The sequence below is a fragment of the Homalodisca vitripennis genome, chromosome 5 (genome assembly GCF_021130785.1).
Source record: "Homalodisca vitripennis isolate AUS2020 chromosome 5, UT_GWSS_2.1, whole genome shotgun sequence".
NCBI classification, from domain to species: domain Eukaryota; kingdom Metazoa; phylum Arthropoda; class Insecta; order Hemiptera; family Cicadellidae; genus Homalodisca; species Homalodisca vitripennis.
In genome coordinates, this window is record NC_060211.1 from 31379443 (window position 1) to 31398728 (window position 19286).

Consider the following 19286-nt stretch of genomic DNA (forward strand, 5'->3'; position numbering starts at 1 on the left):
CCACTGCTTCACTATCTAAGTCATACTGGACAATAATATAGAGTAAAAGTAAATAATGTACAAAAATTTGAGGGTTTTAAAAATGTCATAGAACACTTCTCGGTAGTTGTTAATATACATAATTATAATAACCTTAAATACTAAAAGACGAGCTACATGATTTGATAACATCTAAGTTGTGCAGTTCACACCACGTCGAAAAGATGCTTACCCAATTACATTCTTACAATGTATCGGTTTTTATGTGGAGAACTATCTTAAACAACAGATCTTAAACCGGAACAATATTGTGACTGAGGTTAGCTTTCCACGGTTAGGCCGAAATAGTTGGTTATGACACCGGCCGTGTAAACCGAAGAACTAATCCGTTTACTATATTTTATGATGTAAATTAACTGTAAAAGAAAACCACCAGGCTCAATTAAAACTAAATAAAATCATGTAAATAAACTCGTTGACTGCGACTTCATGTTACGGTCGACAGTTGTCACTCTTCACATCAGCCATCACAGCGTATAAAGCTACAATGAAGACGCCAAAGAAAACTTTTACTTCAGATTAAAACTATCAATAATTATAACACAGTTTGTCACGGAGACATCAATCCAAGTTTGCATGTTTCAAATTGAAACAAAAATTGAGGAAGACACCATACAAATAATAATCTTGAAGTTATGGGAAATTTATGCTCTAGTTGTGGTTAGTTGCATGTGAAACTTGAATTCTTTTAGCGACATCACTAATAACATTGTATTTCTAATATATTACAACAAATTGGACTATTCTACTTATAACTAAGAGTCTAACAGCTGCATTACGGTTATAGATTACCTCATATAGAATACACGTCATAAGATAATGTCACTATATATATATATATATATATATATATATATATATATATATATATATATAAATTATGTTATAAATAATTTAAGATGAAACCTTAGATATTTCATAACGTGAGCAATAAGCATTTGTATTCAGTATAAATAGTTATCGTCAAAAATACAACTATGCTATGGTGGGAAGGGCTGACTCAAATACAGCTGACTGTAAGATATATATATCGAAACATTTACTCAAACGATTCTGCTATTCGCTATTGTAGCAGCAAAATAGCGTGATGTTGCATTATCTCTGCTAATTAATCTACTAACCTTAATTTAGTGACAGGAAATATTGATGGTTTGCACTGCTATTTCATAATTTAAAATTTGGTTTTAGATTTCATTAAAATAGAGCAATTGTGATTTTTAACGTTAATTATCATTTCAATCTAAGTTTTTATTAAGAAATAGGAAACATAAGGTAAACTTATAATTGTAATTTGGCCTGTGACTCAACTGTTTAGATGAATTACAAAGTTTCTAACTTAATAACAAAGTTATGTCACAAACACGATAAACTATATAATTATATTTTTCATGCTACCTAAACTTACTCGTACACCTTAAGGGATAACTAATTCCAGTAATCAGTTTCAATTTTTAAGTCTAGGCCTACAAAATTATTATTTTAAAATTAAATTTTGTCATTGAAGGTGTTGCTGGTTCCTGTCTTATCTACCAGGTAGCAGGCCGATTTAGTTTGGACTGTAACTAGCATGGGCGCCCTTGTAGTTGTATTTTTCTTTTAAAGTTAAAAAGTAATAGAAGAAAATAATATATCAACTCAAGTTTATGAAACAAATTGTCCAAGTCCAAGTCGCTATGACTTTGGGGGGGGGGGTGGATCAGCCGGAAAATCCTGCCAGGCAATGGAGGCGATGACAGCTTGAAGAGCAGTCCCTCGTGCCACATCTTGTCGAAGGCTTTGCTCACGTCTATCAGGACCGAAGTGGAGTGGTGCTTCCTTCCTACAGCTCCGGTGATGTTGTTCAGGACTCTGCGAAGCTGAAGGGTGGTGGAGTGGCCGGTGCGGAAGCCGAATTGTTCTGTTCTGATAGACGCGAAGAACTCCTCAGGGAATCTCGCCAAGACGATCTTCTCCAGAATCTTGAAGAGCACAGGCAGGAGGGAGATCGGCCTGTGGTTCTCCGGGAAGAGAGGGTCCTTGCCGGGCTTGGGTATCATGATCACCTTGGCATCCTTCCAGGTGGTCGGGAAGTGAGCCAGGCGTAGGCATGAGTTGAAGATGCAGGTGATCGTGACGATCACCCAAGCCGGCAGGTTCTTCAATACTGGAGTTCCTAAGGAGCCCGGGCCAGGAGCCGTCTTCGAGCGAAGGCGGCGAATGTGGTCTTGCACTTCAAGTGTAGTCACAGTGGGCAGTAGGTCGTCTTCGTCAGGTTGGTATTCCTCCAGGAAGTTTTCAATCATTTCGCACGTGGCCTCGTCGTAGACATCCGCGTGTGGGGAGAATTGGTCTTCCATGGTGTCGGCGAAGGCCTCTGCTCGATCTCCAGGGGAGTAGACAATACCACGCTGTCCATGAAGTGGTCGGTTGGTCTTCTTCTCCCCTCGAAGGAAACAAATTGTGTCACGTTTGTTGTTAGATATAGACTGACCTGCTAGTTCAGTTCCTTTCCACCAGATTACAGGCTGAGTTAATTTCGACATAGTCTGTCAGGAGCGCCATTGTTTTATTCTTCATCTGTTCACCAATACTTATTGGTATTTAAAATAAAATTAATAAATTGTCTTATATTAAAACGTGAGTATGTTTAAATGTTTATCGCTATATATATATATATATATATATATATATATATATTTGCAAATTAACAACAAACAAAACAATGTAATCACACCTACTTTATATATGCAGATTTAACTATATTATTTTATAAATACATATATATATAGTCAGTATCAGTTCCTTTACAGGGACGACCCTTGGGACAGGAGACTGTATTGTTTATTCATTCATACTTGAATGTTGGCTAACATAGATTTCTTATTGTAAGTGCGTTTAAGTTTTTCTGTAAGTAAATGTTATTTAAACGCTTTTGCTTACGTAGGAACGAAAATATCAGTACTGTTTTCTTTTGGACGTACTGCTGGTTCACTTCTTGTCCGCCAGGTGGAAAAGCGAGTTAGTTAGGACTTATACTGGAAGGTGGCGCCATCGGTTCTATCTTTCTTTTAAAGTTAATAAGTATTAGTATTTTTATATAAATTATATAATTTTTATATAAAACAAGAATGCAATACAAACAAGACATGTATAATTTTTGGTTAAAAAAAATATATACATATATTGTGTATCTTAGTAACTAAATAAAAACAAAGCAAAAAAAATCAAATATATTTTTTAAATCCCATCCGCAGATTGAAGTGTAGAATGTTTATTTAATCTTAACGTATAAGATATTTGCCTCACTTTTCGGTTTCAAATTTGTTTATTTGTAAGTTGCATTCGGTCATTTTTATCTATAAGTTAAATTGCAGCTCATTCAAAATACTAGTAAAATTGCAGTGTTATATTTTTAGATTATTTTTATTTTAACAAATAAATATATTAAAAGAGATGTACAATTGAAGCATGTTTATTATTGATTATGACTACGTGCAACAATATGCGAAAATTGAAAACCTATAACGTGGCTTTTTCACGCCAAACCTTTTAAATGGTTTTGTGCTAAACACATCTTGTATGGCCTCATTATTAGGTTTATAGTTTAAACATTTAGCGACAGACACGTTTGATAAAATAACGTATTGTTAGTATTTCTTATTGTATAGCTGAAAATGTCAAAATTTACGGCATTAGCTCCATTAAGGAAGCATATATTTAATTCCATTAAAAGTCGAGTGGAAAACTGCAAATGTGTAATGTACAAGTACAGTACACAATAACCCCTACGTCAAGGCGGCATCTTAACCCCGCAGCTTCCCCTTGGGGCACGGAAAAAGGTAGAGGAAGATTCCAAATTTCGATCACAACTTTTTTTATCATTAACATTAAAGGTCAAGTTAAATGAGGTTTCATTACTGTAAATACAGCTACAAGTATAATACATCAAACCTAACTCATTAAATATATTATTAATACAGTTCTACTTACAAAAAAATTTTTTTTTTTCAATATAAAAATTATACTTTAATAATGTAGTCTTATAGTTTAAAAAATGTCGATTGTTTTAAATATGTTATTGACGATTCAAGATTTGAAAATTTAACAGATTTTCGACATTAGGCACAACACAACGTTTGGAGGATTGGAATCTATCCTCTTGGTGGGCGATGTATTAATAGAAAAAAATTATTATTGTTGTAAATATAATATTATTATAAAATTATTATGATAAATAAAAGCCAATTGATCAGCTGTTCGGGAAAGTTTCTTTAAAAAGTTATTTATTAACTTGAACAGTTTGTTGAAACTCATTGTGCACTTGTTGTGCTCATCAATAAAGTGTGCATGCATACTAACTTTGATGCAAGCAATATTTTTTCAGTAAGAATACAAATAAGTTGTTCACTTTAGATGTCCACAAGTTACCTTTTAGTTCAGTTTTTGTCCATTAGGTGGAAGATGGAGTTAGTCTGAGCAGAATTTGATGGGGAGCGCCCCTGTAGTGTTGTTCTTTCTCTGACATGATTAATAGTTATTTACAATAAAAGTGAAATAAATTATTAAATTGTATACTATAAAAATATACCTAACATACTATCAAGTAACTGCAGATTTTATCTGCTAATCCGCGATTTCGAGATTTAATTAGTTATATCGATTATGAAGTGAAAATGAAATGGCAGGATATCTTCATTTTATATGCGTTATCATTGTATTGGAGACGTGCTATATGAACATCCCTTGAATTTCAAATTAGTTTCAGGATATTATTATAAATGATCCATTCCTTTTAAGTTGAAGGATCTTGGGAAATGAATTAGGTTATGTTGAACCGCATAAGCAGATAATACCTTAAAAATTTGTAGTAGAAATATCAGACCGATGAGTAGCTTTTCTTACTCTTAAAAGAGTGGTGGTTATGCTGATATAATCTTACTTATGAATTATATTTATGTAGGTATACATACATAAGTTGTCTTGTACTTTACAATAAAATACACTACTTCATTGTGAAATATATCTTAAACTTCTTTGTTAATCTGTAGCCTGTATTCTCACATTATCATCTTTTTCACGTTAAATGTATTAAATAAGCATAATATAAACATATCACACACAAAATATAAATAAGCACAGATAAAGGCAGGTAACAAAACACATTTAGTTTTTAAATGAGTTCATGAAATAGGTAGGATTAATTAATTATACACCAAAGATAGCCTACATTTCACTATTCATTATTATTAATTTTTAAATTACACTATTGGTGACAATAGTGGTAGTTTTACCGTTGGCCACCAGGCGAATAGTAACACTAGTTCGGCGTTTGTCCACCAGGCTGCAAGCTGAAATAGTTTGTATTGAATCTGGTAGGAGTGCCTTTGTTGCAATTTCTACTTTCAAAATAATTAGTTATTTGTAATTAAATCAAATTTTTTAAAGCCTTGGAAGTTTTCATTAAATGGGATTGAAATACAAATATATAATTTATAACAATATTTTGTGTATTTTACAGTAAAAAATAAAACAGAGAAAGAGAATCAATCTTATTTTGTAACTTCCCATTCGCAGATTTAACTGTATTTCCTTTATAAATCGTTTACTATCGACGATAACAACGACGATCTTACGCATTTTTATGGAGCTTATAAATATTATTTGAAAGCTGCATTTCAGTCATTCTTACCTGAGTGTTGAAATGCAGCTAATAAAGATAAAGTTGTGTTATGATACTTAGAGGTAGTACAATCTCTAAATACCTGTTATCACTACTTTTGATACTCTGATAAGTAGAAGGTTACGTTTTAAATACTGCAAATAGACCTAGTGACTGAATAGTCTATAAAAACTAACAGGTTTAACTCAATCTATTTGAACGTAAAAATACATTTTTCTGAACCCCATAAGGAACAAACTATTACGGTTATGAATGTTTATGTTTTTTTGAGATTACTAGAAACACTATGCATAGTTTAAGGACATAAAAAGATCCACTTTATAACTACTTTAAACATTTTTAGTATATTTTTGGTACGTTAAAACATTTTTGCATACTGCAAAATATAAATACATCTCACATGACGTAAAATACATCATAAAACATCTATTATTTTTTATACAAGTAAAGAATTTTATCACAATTTATTACATAAATTTTACACATTAATATTCAAAGACACACTGAATTATATAGCTAAATATCAGTATTTTAGTACTTAGTATTAGTTAGGATATAATTTCTTTAGGACTAGTATAGTAATCAGTATTTTAACCATATAGACTACTGGTTAAAATGTATCTAACATCGATATTTTTGTATCGCAGTATCCATTACATATTAATAGTCTACTGGAGAAAAGTGACCGTTACAAAGTATTGATCACTGAAACACCGCCTCACATCTAAGAGAATTGCAGCTCATCTTTTTAAAATAAAGTTTACAAACTCGTAATTATTACTTCTATAATGTATATGTTTGGTAGTAATTTTTGTTTTAGTAAAATTTAATCCACCGGTAATTAAAAAGAGCGATGTAAATGTGAATTGTATATAGTAAGTTTTGTATGTATAACGATACCAGAGATCAAACAATGGGATATGTGACCAGCATAGGTGTAGCGCTGGTGTTAGGGGTAGGGTGGGAGCACCTGCCACCCCAACATTTTAAACAAAATATAATACATCAGTACTCAAATAAAATAAGTCCCTGGTACTAAACATACATCTTTAGTGTAAATAAATTAAGTCTACACAAACTTAGTCTACACATAGTAAAAGTCCTTTAAAGTGCAAGAATGAAGTCTCTCCGCTGTTTCATTACTGACTTGGTCAACTTTGGTCATCCTTTACACTCCACTGCCAATGTGAACGTAACCTTGACACTAGAGCCGTGTTGCAGGACAAACTATTCCTTCCCTACCCGCCCGTCCCGCATAACTGTCCAGCCGGTCGACTCTCGGCACAACATTAAGTTTAGTTTGGTGTCACCTGTTCTGCGCTCTTTTCAATGTCATTAATATCTAGTATGTGCTAACGCGATGAAGTTCGTCTGATTTGATGCAGTTGAAGTTGTTAATTTTAACTGCTGAAACTGTTTGCACGGTATTGTTAATTACGTGCACCGCACAACCACTGCCAATGTTGTCATCATTGATGACCTTCTTTCACTTTAGAAAAGGATTGCTTTGTTGTGCCGTTTCCCGGCATTATTTTTTATATATTTCTTATTTACAATCTTAAAATTTTATTTCCAAATATAACTACACCTTAACATACATTTCAAATCAATCTTCACAGTTCCTGCCTAACTAATGGCTTCCAATTATTACAGATTACGTTATCTATCGCTGTAAATAAACAGCTATATGCCTAGTTTCCTACAAAGCCACCAGAAGTGGCTTTAACAGCTTATCAAGGCAAATCGGCGATTCCCGTTCCACTATTCATGTATAAAAGCTCACATACTTATAAAGTCTCAATAATATTTTATTTGCATTCATATAACTTTATATTAACATTGATCAAATAATTACATCGCAACTGTTATTAGTTATCAATTTCACCCTACCTGTGCACCCTCCGTCACTTCCAGTCTCAACAAAGGTTAGTGCTACTCACTCCAAAATATTCATTTAAAATTATTTTCACATTTCCTTGATCCAGTCTACACCTCTTAACGACTTCACATTGGTTCTCTTCAAACTGCACCGACAAATTGGTATTGGAGTTTTCGGAACAAATCCCGACTATTTTATCTATCAGTATATAACTTTAATGACACCCAATAAATAGTCACAAATTAAGTGTGAAGTCCCACCCAGAACTGCTCGTATATCCAGAAGCTTGACTTGAGCTCCTTCAACTAAATTAAAATAACGCACCAAAATATGATAGTTTTAAGGCGTCATGATTTGAAACGTCAATGTAAACCGAAAAAGACTTTACTTTCTCATGGTGTACTTTCATTTCATCCAACACGTGGGGGCCAACAAATTAATTATTATCGCGTTGGACTGTGTACACCCAAAAAGTTTTTGGATCAAACATCTTTTGAATCAATTTTAAAATACAATTGGTTGAACGAAAGCTTGGATTAGTCATATCAATTAAACCAATGAGTATTTTCATATCAACATTTCATTCGTTAATTCGGGACATCTGGTCACCTTAGCTATAAACTAGCAAGAAGTTAAACATCAAGGGATGGCAATACTGTGACATATTCAAATTCAAATTACCGTTTTGCTCATTTTTATGTGTAGAACAAAATTCTTAAGTATTGGAACACTTTTACTGAACATCCTGTATATCGCGTCTCTGGATCGGGGTAAATTACCGGTGTTGTTTAGACTAATGAAAATGTATCACACATAAAATACCCAAAGATGAGATGGGTGCTGTGAATTGTGATCAGGCCTGTACTCAAACCGTGTTTTTCGGACAGTTTTACCGTAGCCGGGGTCTTAGGGTCTAGGCCAGGCTTCGTCAGACGTCTATTTGAAGATACGAGTATCGTGGCGGGGACGCTGCTTTAGCACCCCCTGGAATAAGCAACCCCTCGGGCTCTGACGTCACGCCAGGGGGGTGCTAATTCAGCGCATTGACACGGTTCAAACACTGAATTAGCACCCCCCCCCCTTGTTCCAAGGGGGTGCTAATTCAGCGCATGGATAAGCACCCCCTAGCGTGACGTCAGAGCCCGAGGGGGTGCTTATTCCAGGGGGTTCTAAAGCAGCGCATGGATAAGCACCCCCTAGCGTGCAATAAACATTAAGTTTTCAGAAAACTAGAACACTATGTTTCGATTGAAAGAACTGTTACATTACAGAAAGGCCTCCATGTCGAATTAGGGCGTTGTTTAAATAACTTACTGATTTCATATATTATAATTATTATTAATTGCTAATATTAATATTTTTAATTGCGGGGTATCATAATTAACTGTGTTGAATTGGCGCTAGCTGTAACGTACTGTACAATACAGTCGCATTGAAATGAAACACCTACAACTTCCTTCAGTCTAACTTACTATTTATTGCCTGTAAATATTTTATCTTTAGAAATAATACTGTACTGAACTTGTAGAATTATTACACATGCCAGATTTAAGCAATATCAACCCCTCTGCGTGGTTTGAACCAGTCTTAAAAAGATTTGCTGTTAAATAAAATAGTATTTAAATGTCTAGAGCGTCTACAGTACTTAAACATGTCTATGTGTTTTTTAATGTAAACATATATGATGCATAGTGTTTTTTTTTTACAATTGGCTATTAAGCACTTATTTTTAAAAAGATAATCACAAATACTAGGAATACAATAAATACGCCCATTAAAAAATCACAATGTGGTTATATGCTTATTGTTTTATTCGGTAGGGGGTGCTTATTCATCACATGGACATGGTATTTAGCTCGTGACGTCATAATGATGTCAGGAGCGAGGGGTTGCTATGTCCAGGGGGTGCTAATTCAGGCGCACCATAGTGGCGACGGACGGGATAGTTCATTCTATAATATAATAATAACTGTAACGCTTTTAGAGGCTCATTTGTAATATCGTTCATTACAATTTCGAAGAAACTGTGACTATTACTCTTAAAATAATAGTCATAAGTTTGGTTTAAAAATTTCGATTGTGTTTATTTATATTGTGCATTCAAGCGGAAAACTCAATAATAGTTCCTGCGACTAAATAGCAAATACCTCAACACTTGCGTCTGGTATGACCGGATGAATCATAACTGGAATGTCGATACAAAGACGAATTATCGTTGATTGAGAATAAAAATTAAATAAAAAAACATGTTTTTTAAAGATTTTTGCCACAATCGAAATATCCAAAAAAATAATTTCAATCGGGCAACTATTACACTCAATATTATACATTTTTAGTGCTGTCAAAATTAAATAAAAACAATGCTTACAATGTTTCGATTAAAACCTTTTTTCATACTTATTTTTAGTAAGATAAATTGAATCTTACTATCATTAACAAAATAATAAGATGTTGTCAATGGGATAAGTGAGGAGAGGGGGTAAAGAGGTATGAAGATTGCGCGGTGGCGGGACATGACAGGGCCTGGCCGAATATCTTTTTCGAGGCCCGCTAAAGCTGGGCCTGATACTTGGAAGCCTTTGATTTTTAAAGCTTTATAATACGTATAATTATTGTATAGACATACATAACACCATACAGAAAAAAAATGTTTACATTTCCCCGCAATCAAAAGAAAAATTATACCAGCCTACCGAGTGATAGGCTTCAATAGCTCTCAGCCAAATTCCATGTTGGACATGCACCAGTTATAGAACTCATTCTTGTCTTTGTATAAATGATGTTTCATACTAAATTATTCAGATGAACTCTACAGATGAAGCCTTTCTCGATATAACTTGTCTCATAATACATTCACAGCTCAATGTTTTGTTCATTGAGTTAGGTCCCAATGCAGTGTTCAAATAATAAAAGTTCCGGTGAGCTAGGGAGGGTACTACAACGCAAGGGTGCGATGAAATCATATCTTGTCACCGATTTGACTTTCCATTCTATTATTTTTCGCTTTCACTCTATGAATAAAAATGTCACATGTTAAAATCTCATATGATTGTACTGTGTTTACAAATGTATTTCTTCCGCGACCTTTCGATTGCGTTTCCTAAAGGTGCGATCATGGTTTCCCTTTAGACCAAAGCTAAACGCTCCGCGAAATTCCATTGAGTGACAGGCACCATCATCAAACTCAGTGTTGCCAACAGATAAATGAAGCTTCATGCAAACTTTAAAGTCTGAAGCTGAGATTGTTTTCGAGATATCGTGCGGACAGACAGATAGAAATTATTTTTTCCAACTTCAAATTATAAGCTTCGCTAACGCTCAGCCAATTAAAATGACGAAGCAGATTGCTGTATTATAGCAGAATCGAAGTGCAGACGAGACATAGCTAATAATGGCATGTCTTCGCCTGGCATCAATAATTTAAAGCGGTCCATGCAGTAATCATTTGTATTACTGTGTATTTATAATAATTAGGGTTTATCAGCAATCGATTTTGTACTGAGCGAAACAAGCCTAATACGTTGTCAAATTGCAAGGCCTGAATAAATGGACGAAGTGAGTTATTTATAGCGGTAAAATATAGGAGATGCGTGTACGAGGAAGTTGTATGTCACTGATGGCGTGTCAGACCGGGTCGTGCAAGTCTCTGTCAGAAGGCATATCGATCGATGCCCAGGCTCTACTTATGCCAAATGTCCGATCGTCGTGCAATCCCAGCAGGCTATGCCTACAACTCGTCCGAAGGAGACATCTAGAACTTGATCCATTTGAAGACACTTTACTTGTGTAATATGTTCGCGAGCTGTATTTTTACTCTCCTTTGTTCAGCTCGAAGTACTCTGCATTCATGTCTGTACAAGCTTGGACCTCTCCGGGATTTGAACCTGTGATCTCTCGGTTAGAGAGCCGAGACTATATCCATTAGTCTACGGAGGACCGCTATTCATCAAATATAGCCGTGTGGAAACAGTGCAAACAGCATCAGCATAGAGTGTGATAACCTCCCTCTATAACCTAGAGCTAGACTGATACTTGTTTAAATATAATTTACGTATGTTATTATATTTTCTTTAGATAGTTACTTTCATATAATTTACGTAAACTCCTTTTTAATGATTGTGGCAGTGATGGGAACAGAATGTTTAAAAATTCTGAATGGGTTTAAAGAAAGACAAGACTGAGTTTTGAACGCAAAGTCTTATCTTGTTTAAAGAAATTGTCAAAGACCCGGCATGTAATTATTTTAAAAATTGTGCCCCTTTGTCGGTTAGTCTATGCGATAAGTATTTATAGAAAGGTCCCAGAGACTTGAAACTTGGAATACATAGTTTTTTTGATCCACGGAAGAACTGTATTGATTTTGCGGTATTAAGGTCAAATGGGAGTCCGTCCGTCTTGCTACCCTTCTGTGATATATACGAGTATATATATATATATATATATATATATATATATATATATATATATATATATATATATATATACTGATGAGCTAACTCAAAATTTAAACAAACCTTTTCGCTGTGAATCCTGTTTTAAGCTTCGCTGCAAAACATGTAATTTAATAATAAATTCAAAACATTTCTGTAGCAGCACAACAAAAAGAAATTATCCGATAATTGGTAAAATGACTTGTGAATCCAGCAATGTCATTTACCAATAATTGTCATGTAAAGACTGTCCGAGGAATACATTGGTCAGGCCATAACTCCATTGCACATAAGAATGAACAAAAATCACAGCGATGCAAATCTTAAAATTAAATCAAATCCTATTTCGGGCCATGCAATGGAGCATAACAAAATATTCGATGAATGCTTTTCTCTAAAAAGTATTAACAAAATTCAGAACCCCCATAAACTTAAAATGAATTATTTAGAAATAGCTCATCAGAGGGTGCTACAAACTAAACATGCGGATGGGTCTAAATATAAATTACACTGTACAATTTTAATTTATAACATTACACATTTAACTACAAATTTAACTTATAACTTTATATTCCTTGTATTAAGCAAAATTATTTACTCTTTGTACGTAATTCTAAATTAGTTTTATTAACATAATGATGTTTCTTTTGTTTATTATTTTTTGTTGATATATTTACTTATTTACCTATATCTCTTGAAAATGTTTTAAGACGAAATATAGAGAATTCTTATGTTCTTTTCTTCTATTTTTTCTATTCTTATTGAAGATATATATATATATATATACAATATATATATATAATTTCAATAAACATTGAATCACAAAAAGTACTTGCTCCGCCGGGACTCGAACCCGGATCTCTCACTTGCCAGGTGAATGTGCTACCATTACATGGTATGTGATAGATACGGCCAAATACAAAATAATTGAATCGTAAAAAGTGAGGGCTCTGTGGTGTTAATGGTAGCACATTCACCCGGCAAGTGAGAGATCCGGGTTCGAGTCCCGGCGGAGCAAGTACTTTTTGTGATTCAATATTTATTGAAATTAAAACTAGGCTATTGCCACTTATACAAATTTAATAAATATATATGTACTATATGCATATATTAAGGAAAAGCCGATCCCCCTTTTAAGCCCTATCCTGCCCGTCCTCATGGGCCACTGGCATGTGCAAGGATCTTATGAAACAGAATAAAGGGGAGTCGATACAGTGCAAGGTCGATGGTACTAATAAAAAGTGCGTCGGTCACAGACAAAATTTGAACCTGCGCTATCTCTAAGTCAGACTCAAAGTCCAACGTCTTAGACCGCTCGGCCATTTTTCTCTTGATAGAAAGATCATAGACTTGAAATTTGGTTTTAATTCAAAAAAAAGACATTTTTTTTTAAAAAAAAAAAATAAATTTAATGTGGAAGAATGAAAAATGTCTTTTGAATTAAAACCTACTCTCTTCCATCAAGAATTCAAAGCAGAAAATTGAAATTTGGTACCTACATAGGCTACACTCGGTCCAGGAAAATTTCTATTTATTTTTTATTTTATGTCGGTACGTTCTGTTCTAACCCTCCCTTGTATCGGTTTATACCTGTAGGACTCAAAGGATCTATTAAATTAGATTCTTGGAAACTTCGACCCACCTTTATGGATATAAGTGAACAGAAAGTTATCATTATTTAAATGACCACTATATAGGCCGTAAGGCACGCGCTGTTCTTTGATCATTTTACAAACAAATTACAAAAAATTCCCGTGTAGTATAACTTAAGCTTGTTTCAAAATCTAGAACTGAAAAGTCAATTTGTTTTCAATTCCAATGTTTAGGATTCTAGAAATTCTAAGTGCAACACTTAATTTACGAATGCTTCGTTTCGTTTTAGTTTAACAAATCGAATAAAGTAAAACGCCACTAAAACCCCTAATTTTGTGCAGATACTTACGTTGAGTAGTATTATTTGAGAATGTAACAACGTTTCATGTTATATTGTTGATTTAAATAAACTGTTATTGTTACAAAACGTTTCTTTGAAAACGTTAACATTTAACTAGGCATATATAATTTTGTTATGCATATTCTCGCATTATGAGGTTTTGAAGCTGCCCTAATAGGTATTTTAAATTCTTACGTTCATGTACTCGCAGACAATTAAAATCATTATTACTAACAGGTAAGCTAAATTCCTTACGGTAACGAAAAATGTAATTTAATTTCCTTCACATTTAATAAGTTCTTTTTTCTTAAAACATGAATCAGTAAATCAGATTAATTAACCCTTTACATGCATGTTATAATATGCTCTCATAATTTAATCATACTTATAATGTAATAATATCGGAAGTAGTTTATTAAATGCATTGGAATAATAGCTATTTACTAATAACATTAAAGAGATTTCATATGAATACAAAACTAAATTTGTTCTTCACTCCAATTTTAAAACTACATTTTTGCCAAATAAATAAAGTATTCTTTTCATCTTTGGAATGTATTTTTAACATTTATTACTCAATAAACTTGCTCATTAAGGGTTTCTTATCCGTGTATTCCCTCACTAACCTCAAAATATTACATGATTTAAAATAAGTTGTTAAGAATAATTATTAAATGTATGCATTTACATCAAGTTGTAAGAAGTGTGTGAGTTTGTATAAAAAATCAAATCCCAGCTTTATTTATAAATCCGTATTAAAAGATTATTAAGAAATGAAGAAATAATACTTTTCATGATAAGGAGTGGTGGTAAAAGTGGTTATTATTGATGCGCAATTGTGGTTTCAGAAATAAGAAGACACTTTGGTTCGGGTGATGAACGTTTTTTTTCTTATATGGAAACAAAAATTTAAACTTATAAGCTTTAATTAACGTTTCTTACATAATAACTCATCATAGCCATAGTTTTAAGTTCATGTATCAAAACAGCTGTCATTCACTTATATTGAAACAAGAACGAAGTATGAGGTTTGGCGCACTAAGAAAACTTAAATTGTCCAACATTTGATTTTTCAGATCCCTGTCATAAGCTTTTTTATCACGACTATTTTTGTATATGATTTACAATCTTTTCTTAAAGTTTACGAACAATAAATAAATGTTATATATTTTATAACAAGTGGTTAGTTTACAACCCAGAGGTTAAGACTAACACACAAAGAAAAACAACAAAAGTGGATTAAAATTAAAACACTATAAAGACATAGGCAATCTATTGAAAACGGTAACATCAATCTAGGGATCCGCTCTTTTCAGGCTATATGTATGAGCTCTATTGTTCAGAAAAATGGCAGCTAAATGGTTGCTATGAGTCTGTAGCTATAACAAATATTTTCCACTGATTCTGTAAACTTCGTCCTCAATGAATAGAGTTTCAGTGTCTTTGTGAATTACTTTGTAATGTACTAAACAACTTGTAATATCGTATTCAGAACTATGAGTTGGAAGTACTGAATGGTTTCAAGGTTTGACTTTGAAGCAGTTCCCCTTAACTGATTTCCTTAGGTCCCACAGGCTTCAAAATAATTTTATATAAAGGTAATTTATCTTCCATTGATAGGTGGTATTTTCTTCCAAAGAGGCATTTTCTAACAATTTTAGATAATTTTGCGTTGAGCTTTAGCCTTTTAACTATCGTCTATCTCTAGATAAACCCCCAGGTATCTTATACTATCCTATTGAGGGAGGAGATAAAGGTGGGCAATCCATTGTTTGAAGGTAAAATAAGTATGAACAGACTTTTGAGTCATTCACCTTACTTCTCCAACACTTAAGCCAATCAAATAATGTGTAGAGTGTGGTTTAGAATGTAATTTATGATGTTTCTGCAGCTTGAGCTTGACCATGACGAGATGCTAATACTGCTGTATCATTAGCAAACGTTGCAGTTGTTTCTGGGTGGGTTGGAATATAACCAGTAAATAACAAATAGCTTAATATTATACCCTAAGGAACACCTTATTCGATGTCATGAGAACTCGAAATCGAGTCATGAAATGTGATTTGATAATGCTAGTTTTGTAAGTAAGATGTGATAATACTAAAATTCTTTATTATCTGCTATAGTAACAAGTGATATCGTCAATAATAGTAATCTAAAACTTAATACTGTCTTTTCAACTTTGTAAGACATTTTTACAGATTCAAGACATAGTTTCTAAAAGAAAATTCCTGTAACGAATCACTGATAAATGCTTCAAAATAAATTGAAGCAAATGAAAAGCTAAAACATGAAATTCTAATCAATAAATAGAGCAAAACAATGATAGATGGAGAACTGTAAGCTAAACGAGGCATATAACACCTTCACTGGGACACTAGTCTAGTATTACCGACTTTATGAGCTAGGAGTCGTAGTAGGAAAGTGTGTCCATCGCAGTCAAGATTAAATCAATAAATAACAGCAATAAATATTCTAACATAATAAACCAACAGACATATTAATGCATGCTCATAGTTACTTATGGATTATTATCATATTATCCAAGTTACATTTTTGTAATCAGGATACACAGCAGTACAGATGTACAGAGCGGTGTCTCCCTAGAGCTCTAAGTCATCACTCCTTAAAGTGACTGAAATTGAAGAAGACATGTCGACATCACATCACAAAACTCAAAAGACAAAGAGTTTGAACTTATGTTTTTGTAGAAGATATATAGGATAGCAAAGACAAGAACTAGCGCGAACAGACCACTCACACGAAGACTCCCAGAACCTTTAGACGTATATTTACTCCTGATAGATACAGAACACGCAGAACTCTAGAAAAAAGAGTTTCCCTCGGAACAACGAGCTGAAAAATCAGAAACAAAATATTTTTTAACATTCACGATTTGAAGATTCCTCTATTAGCCAATGGCGGTGACATCCAATCCAATCGTACAGCAAAATAGAAAAAATGCAAAAATGAACACTTAACTATCTTCTGTTACACTATGCTTTACATTTAGCTATTTCCGTATTAGTAGTGATTTCTAAAAGGTCCAGATTAAAACACTAAGAAGGAAACAGGATTTTCCGGACATTTGCCATCGTTCAGTGAAACAAGAAATCAGTAATACTACGTTTCGAGATCTGCAATCTGATCTCTTCTTCAGGTAATAACTAACCTAATACATAATTACAAACTGGGTTAAAATAAACAAATCGTACCAAAGCGTTGTGGCACGCCTAAGTCAGGAATCACAACCACCATGTTGTTTGTCAACTTCACTAACTCTAAAAACATGCACCCAACAAAAAACTATACACAACACTAATCATTAAAACTGAACTACAGAATACAGGTCACTATACGTCTGCATTCGTCTACCAACAACACTACTAGTTTGAACACTTAAAACACTAGTTGAATTCCTATAGTTTCAATTAATTGTATAACACATCATAATGGAATCTTAAAAATACTTTTGCAGATATAGTTCAAGGCATTTTAAACCAAATATATTATGATGATTTAATTACTATCATTAAACATTTTAGAACACTACAATTTTGCTAAATACGTGGTTTTAAAGAAAAATACAAATATAAGATAATTTTAGTAATATGATATATTTGAGCTATCTGCTAGATCTTATAAATATAAAAATTATGGTTGCCTGTAAAGTCGGTTTTACGGGCGAAGATTTTACGTGACAACGTCTTTTTCTCGGTAGAATATTTATTGATATGAATATTATTAAATTGCACAATAGGAACAAGGAATTGAATGAAAATAAGAATTGCACAAATTTTAACTATAGAAATATATTTTGTTTATTAAAACATTGTACATAATTTGAAATTAATTAAAATTTGTTATTGTAAATGGTAAAGTTGAATAAAACATTTACTAAAATTGGAATTTGAAATTCTTGCTAAACACAGTTAAATTCTAACTCCGCGCGTGGTGATTGGTCGGTTTAGTTCGTTTGTTTGGTCGCACTGTTATGACAGGTTAGAGGTTATAATTTGTTATTTTAAATGTTTGACTAGCAATACGCGCTGTTTCTTCTCAATCGACTGAATTACGATTGATTGCAGAGTGACTTAAACTAATAATTTACTTAACACTATCAACATTTGTCAATAGTATGACATAACCTATAAACTCAGTTTCTCAACTTTTGTGTCAATCTAACAATTAATCAATCAATCATAGTTTACGATAATGAAATATCAGTGTACAATTATTTATTTTTATTGTTGTAGTTGTTGTAAATAACGAATCTAAGCACTCCACATTTTCACGAATAAACATAGTTATCTGCTTTATCCCGTGCGGCGGACCCACAGTTATCTGCTTTATCCCGTGCGGATCCCGTGCGGCGGACCCACTGGACGGGCATCGTAACGTTACCGGGCGTTACACTTTTTCATGAGTGACTCCGAGCCGCAACCTAATTTAAGACGTTGTCACGTCAAAACTCTCCGTGTGACACAAAGTCTATTAGATAAGTAGGTTCAGCTTCACTTTTCCAAAATTAAAATCCAATCTATTATAACTCGATTGAGATTATTTTACAGTATGCTATCAGTGGTTTGTTACGCATCCTAACGGTATAGGCCTATAAATGTATAAACATTTGATATAAATTGTAATAGCGTTTTTGATAAGTTTTATTTTTTGTATGTTTATATAAGATATAAGAGTGTATTAAGGAATATTCACCAACTACAGCACCCACATGAAAAACTTTGTCAATCGGTATGTTCATATGAATTACAAGCACACATGTACACATACAGTTTTTTTTAGTAACATTCACTCGTTAATTATTTCATAAATCATGATCAATTCGGCTAATTTACTGAATGTAACAATTCAAAAATCCAAACTATTATTTCTATAATATAGATCGTCGGTATGATTAATCATTTGTTAGACTTACCGATGATTTTTACCATACTTATACATCGTTTAAAGCGAAAAGAACGTTAACAGTCTGTTTTACAGATGTTATCAACGGATTTTTCCGGACATTTGCCATCGTTCAGTGAAACAATAATCAATTCAATTTGTTTCACTGAACGATGGCAAAAGTCCGGAAAAATCCTGTTTCCTTCACAATCCTTCCATCGTCAAAAATAACCTTCAAACAAAGAATTATCAACGGAATCACAAAATCTATGTTTATACAGACATTTCTAATAATTCGATAATTTTTAACAATATACGAGAATTGGAATTTAAGAAAGTGCCACAGAAATTCTCAACGACCCAAAACAACCGACTCATTTGTCTATGTGACGAAAAGCAGTTGAGCTATCGTGTATGACCAATCAGACAATGGAGGAGATA